Genomic DNA, 6,519 nt, shown 5'->3' with positions numbered 1-6,519 from the left:
TCCAATAACGTTCGTACTTTTGCCAAAACAAGTGTGTCATAAAAATTTCATCATAATATCTCAAATATTTCGGCATTACATAGGCAGATAACAGAGTGCCACACGAACGGATGCAGAGCGAGACTTAGAAGAGTTCAGTAAATGATTCAGAATTATAATATGATACAATTCCAGTGTTCTAAATCTACTCTATCATTGTAACAAAACATTTGCAAATTATTCTGTATAGAGAAACCCATATATAATGTATGGATATCACAATTGTTTCAAGGCACAATAGGATGAAGGATAATAAAAAGACATCGTATAGTTTCTTCAAATTCGCTGTCACAACAGTATATTTACGCAGGTTTTCGTAGTGTAGTGGTTATCACGTGTGCTTCACACGCACAAGGTCCCCGGTTCGAACCCGGGCGGAAACAGTTGGTCAACTTGTTTTTTTTTTCATTGAAACTTATAAAATATAGCTCTAGGCTAAGTAAAACCGTCTAATAAAAATTGATTTCATTGCAGAACAAAACAAAGCGGTTATTGTTAATGAGTTTGCCCAATTACATGATGACAAATTATTTGCATTGGCTTTGTTTCGCTTAAGAACACAAAATTATTTTAACCTCTTCTTAAAATTATAAAAAAATTTCCGCAAAACTTTGGTGAATAGGACTACGGAATAAATAGCAAATGGCATAAAGTCAAGAATATTGTCTGCATACAAAATGTATCCTTTGAAAAAATTGTTATAAGAAGAGCTTTAATGAAATTACAAGGTAGCTGTTAATGACAATTTATTGATATATTTTCCAAGCAATCGGCTTCCAACAACAACAAATATGCTAATTGAACTTTTATTTGATCTAACAATAAACTCTTCCCGATAGAAAACGAAGTTTCATTCTGATTAACGAAGAATTTGTATGAGCTTCCTCTTCTTTTCAAGTTATTGGAGAAAAATACGAAAAAAAGCTTACGTCGCTTGGAACAAATGTTGACCTTTGGCAGTATATAGTAAACTTAATTCGTAACCATAAAAAAGTCAGACGTGCCGACGGCGAATGTTCCCGCCCGGGCTCGAACCGGGGACCTTGTGCGTGTGAAGCACACGTGATAACCACTACACTACGGAAACTTGTTGGGTGGTTTTGCTAATTTTCCGTTTTATTCTGCATCGTTGAAAAGACAAATTATGTGATATTCTATTCATGGTAAACAACTGTGAAAGGAAACTTCTATCTATTTCACAACACTAAACATTATTTTGTATATGAAGGAATATACAAAACTTGAATAATCTAAAAAAGACTAAAAAGATATAAAAAAGAAAAAAGATTTTATTAAAATTTATATTTCTCTTTTTTTTGGTATTCCTACAAGATCTGCTACAGTAATTAAATGGTCATAAGGAAAACGCGATGACTGAATCTTAATGATTTTAAAAAGCTAAATAGAAAGTCGAAATTTAAGACAATTTATTAATATTGAAGGCATAAGAGGATATACGATCCCTAAGACAGATATTATAGGTGAAGTATATAATTATATGGTTGGATGGTTTTATGAAGGATACAATATGCAAATATTTTAGTGCAAAGTTCATATGTCACATTAGAAGTTATGGACGAGTTTAGGCTTCAGAATAATTAGCAGGGAAACATTTAGGTAATAGGCTCTACGCAAAGTTTTGAATTAATATTATCTAGTGACGGCCAAATTTATAGCTATTTCCAGAAATCGTATAGACAATGTACTTATCATATATACCCAAAACATTTTTTACCCGGTATTTATCTTACACGATTTTAAAGTAACATGGTTTACACATTTTTGCACCAATTCGGGAAAAATTTTTTTTTGTTCTTCTAATTTTGACAATGTCTTACGAGACAGTGCTGGACGTATCTCCCGATGACAGCATTTTGCATTCGGTCCGTATTAAAGTTGTTATCAAGTACCGATGAATAATTGAAAATTAAATTTCAATTTAAATTTTTATATGTTGTAATAAGGGACCGGATATCCGCTGTATACTCATATATTTCTTTGTAAAACACGATTTTTTTTCGCAACTTTCTAAGAAACATATCTACCTTGTAACAAACAAGTTGGGTATGTTTTGGTATTAACATCGATGCCGTTATGTCCGTGTTGGTTAAAACCAGTATTCTAGTAAAGGGAATTATTAAGAACATAATTGTTAATTCTGGCCAGACAAACGTTCATTGTAATTTGACAAAAGTGAATAAATCGCTGACCACAACTTAAAACCATGAATATGTCATCCTCCAAGGCGAAGTAACTACGTCCGTTAGTCACAGTATTTTTTTTATAGTCGTTATCAGTATTATTATTATTGTCTTGCAGTGACACTCAGGAAACAAAGACTCCACGAAATGAGTAAATTGCTTATAAAAAGTGAAACGTGGGTTATATTTTCTGTAGGCTTTGGTAATTACAACTTTCTTAGTCGAAAAGTTTTTGAAAACATAGCTAGTACATGTTTGAAACATGGGGCGACAAGTCCGCTTAAAATGTGCTAGGGGCATGAAAGTGTCTGCAATAAAGCCAACCCTTTAAAATGGATCTGGCGTTGATACGCCTTGTCTTAAGCAGCCAGTTGAGTTGGATTAGCCAGAAATTTTGGCGAACACGTTACTATGAAAGCTACTAAGCGAAAGCAGTTAATTTACATTCTACAGTTGGTGCAAATATTTCCAAGAACTTGCTGAATAGCGATAGTAACAAATAAGAAAATTGTACTCGGTTGCCACCGAATCAATTATATCCATTATCGTTATCCTAAAAAACAACTACAAAAAAAAAAATGGGAAAAACTAAATTCTCGTACTCTACAACATTGAGTGGGTGTGGCTGCTCTTTGTGAGAGTGGAAATTTGTATCGCGTATCTGTTGAAATATATGAGCAATTGGCAAAGACACTGGAAGGTATTCGCAGTGCTTCTTGCATAGACCTCTAGGCGTTGTAGGCATGATCTTCACGGAATTTAGGTTATTTTCAGTTGCTTTTGCGAATTTGTAAGCGCTCTCTTCATTTTTGTGAACGAGAGAAAGACACTACAAAGTTGGGTAGACGGACAGATGGGCAGAGAAACAAAAGGTGCATCCTAAATTGAATGCTGGTTAGGCATATACATACTTTATGAGGTTTTGAAAGCTTGGTCCTCACCGTTATAAAAGTGTTTAAAAAAAATTTAATTTTGTACCCTATGATAATGGGTAGGCGGGGCTGGCTTTTTCCATTTGTGTACATATTTCAAAACATCGCCTATAGTCATACAATGTTTGTGCCAAATTCGAAATTGATAGGTTTACTCTTGCGGCTGGCTGAATGTTTGCAACAGACTTTACGCGGACGGACAGATTGGCAGAGGGACGCATGGACACGCTTAAATCGATTCAGAGTTTGAGACTGATCAAAAATATATATATATACTTTGTGGGGCTTCTGGCGCTTCCTTCTGGGAATTGCAAACGTTTTTACAAAATGAATTCACCCAAATTTAAAGTTTTAAATGGTAAATAGTCACATACAAAATATTCTGCATAGGAAATTCAATTTTATATATACGCAAGCATGCATGAACGTGTGGAAGCGTTAATGTTTGTAATGTATGTTTCTCAACTGTATAAAGAGAACAAGAAGAAAAATTTTTCATCAAATGTATTCCTCCAGGCAAAGGTTTCTATGATTTCAATAGGCTAAAAGACGTTACATAAGTTACGTAGGTAATTATATCCACTTGTGTATGCATATGCCTAAGTGTATGTATATGTATGCAATAAATTCCATATTATGTTATTTTTAATTTTTAAAATAACGTTTGTTTTTATGCAAACATATTCATAAGTCTAAATGTAGTTTCCGTAGTGTAGTGGTTATCACGTGTGCTTCACACGCACAAGGTCCCCGGTTCGAACCCGGGCGGGAACAACAACAATGAGGATATGTAATATTTTTTTTTTACGTGAGCATAAGCGACCTATGAGGAAAATTTCCTTTTTATTATGGAGATCGATTTGCCTGAGAAAGGGTTTCTTTTCCTCTCTATAATTCTTATTGTTGTAAAAAACACTGCGTTTTTCAAATTTTCTATAATAAATTTGTACTTGAATTTACTTGATGTTTAGAAAATAATTATTTGTTTCATTACTTTGGAAATAGTGAGAAAATGCGTTGGCACATAAATCTTTGGCTTTAATTCCAACAAAAGGTTATAGGTCGAGACCGCATTTCCTTCTTCGCTAATGCTTTCTTAAAATTCTCTCTTCTCGAATACCTAGAGTTTTCAGGATCAGACAGGAGTGCGTTTATGTCATCATATTCTCCATTGTTTACCTGATTTAGTCGCATGCGACTTCCGGCTCTATCCTGAACTCAAAACATAATCACGGAGCCAATGCTTTGACCCAACTAAAGAGAAGCAAACTGAATTGCAGCAAACTTTGAACGCCTACTGTTTCGAAGAATGGAAAAAACATTGACATAAGTGTCTAGTATCTGAGGGGGATTACTTTGGAGGCAACGAAATAAAATAAAATTAAATTGGTCTTAATTTTTGATCTCAGTAGTATTTTTATATATTTAACTGAACGATCGTTTACTGTCCATGCGGCGCGACATTGAAGTGCTTTACCGCTAATGATTTTGAAATTCTTTCTTGGTTTCTTGAATACTTTTAGAAAAAACCAAGTAAGAACATATAGTCGAGCACTGCTGACCATTAAATACCCTACACTACATTCTCCAACACAATTCTTATTTTTATTATGGAACACAAAAATTATATTTTGTTTATATGTAAAGGCATATTTTTCAAGTGAGTAATTATGGAGAAGCGGGTCCAAAACGCAACAAAATATAGTAAAAGTGTAATTAAATAGGATCCAAAAATAGGCATATATGGCCCAAATGCTGTAGAGTTCATTTTTGTATGAATAGCTATGGATCAGTTTCCATCACCACTTGTTAAAACTTAGATTTTTCTCTACAAAAGATCAATTTTCGTGAAGATCGTTGTTAGGGTGGTGTCCAAACAATAGGCCTAGATGGTCCAAATATAGCGCAGTTAATTTTTTTTTGTTAAATTATTATTGGGATATAATTTCGTAATCGCGAAGCGTTGAAAATTGTACCTTTTTGTCGTATGAACTTCAGTTTTCGCTTTGGAAGAGGGGGTCAAAGATTCCCGCAGTCGTTCCGAAAGTTTTTATATCAATTTAGAATGCCGAAATACTACTACTTAGTCACTTTTGCCGAGAAATTTTGAAAATTACAATTATTTTCGACATAACGATTTTTCGGAATAGAGCGTTATACGGGGAGTGGTCGAAAAAGTGGACAGATCCGAAACGCTTTCAATAGTGTTCGTCCTTGGGCGAAAACACGTCACTGTACCAAATTTCATCAAAATAACCCAAAAATTGCAAACTCTAGGATGACAATACATGGACGGACATAAGACGGACAGACGTACAGACAGACTTAGATCAATGCAGATAATGATTCTGAATCGATCGGTATAATAAAAGGTGGGCCCATCTTAAACAGTTCCGCCTGTTACATACGATCGCACTAAGTTAATATGCCTTGCACCACAATTATTATAATTAACCAAATTTTTAAGCACGAAAATTTTACTTTTCACTGACAGGCAATTACGAATCATGCTAATTACATCTTAAGTCCTATTATGCAGTGCTATACAAAGTCCAATAGGACGTAGAGGTATTCCCACTGTTAGAAAATCCATGTGATCTTTACAATGGAAAATTCTCAATTCCTCGTCTAGCCACATGCAACTATCGAATATGCTTTTTTAAATTTTGCACTGTCTAAAAATTATGTGGATTCATCAATTGTCACACTATATCTGTATGAACTTATTGAATGGAACTATATACGAGCATTACAACCTAAAATTGATATAACTAATCTAGCTTTGGAAAATTTTTCGTTCTCGAATCAACGAACTGCTTACTAGCACTATCGGCGTTTTCAAGATAAAATAGGGATCCTTTTTTTTAAGGAAGATCGGAGTAGTCATCTTACATCCGTATATTATGTAACTATATACACTCATCAAGTCCTTTATAATTGGTTACAATAATAAAATACAAAAAAAACAAGAAAATATTTTTTTACTCCGATGGTCATTGTCGTCGTCATTGATTGAAGTTTTCATATTTATTCATTGGCGTTTTTACCAATCTTCATTTTATCGTGAAACAAGGCATTGCCATTATATACGCAAAGCCATATAAATCGTCCATTTCCATACCTTACATATTACGTGCATTTGGGCGCGTACGAAGCACGCAGAGCGTAAGAAACACCCATCTTCAATAAAAGGTCTGAGGATCCGACATAATAGTATCGGACGATTCAGAATCTTTTCTTGTGCCGAACTAAGCTTTTCCTTCCGCCTGTCCCTGTAACGTCTCTCCATGCTTTTTCACAAGGTATCTGATTCTGCCGATGTCCTCACATTCCCATAGAAAATCATG

At 34.4% G+C, this 6,519-nt stretch overlaps 3 non-coding genes across 3 annotated transcripts; 2 read left to right on the top strand and 1 right to left on the bottom strand.

Annotated features, from left to right (window-relative positions):
• Nucleotides 1-349: 349 nt before the first annotated feature.
• Trnav-cac lies at nt 350-422 on the top strand. The gene has a single exon. It is a non-coding gene; the product is annotated as a tRNA-Val (tRNA).
• Nucleotides 423-1,053: 631 nt separating this feature from the next.
• On the bottom strand, nt 1,054-1,126 carry Trnav-cac. Its single transcript has one exon. It is a non-coding gene; the product is annotated as a tRNA-Val (tRNA).
• A 2,747-nt stretch (nt 1,127-3,873) lies between these two features.
• Trnav-cac lies at nt 3,874-3,946 on the top strand. The gene has a single exon. It is a non-coding gene; the product is annotated as a tRNA-Val (tRNA).
• Nucleotides 3,947-6,519: the final 2,573 nt, after the last annotated feature.

This window comes from Glossina fuscipes, unplaced genomic scaffold, assembly GCF_014805625.2.
Source record: "Glossina fuscipes isolate IAEA_lab_2018 unplaced genomic scaffold, Yale_Gfus_2 73, whole genome shotgun sequence".
NCBI lineage: Eukaryota > Metazoa > Arthropoda > Insecta > Diptera > Glossinidae > Glossina > Glossina fuscipes.
The sequence above is the reverse complement of the archived record's forward strand: the minus strand, read 5'-3'. Positions and strand labels throughout refer to the sequence as shown.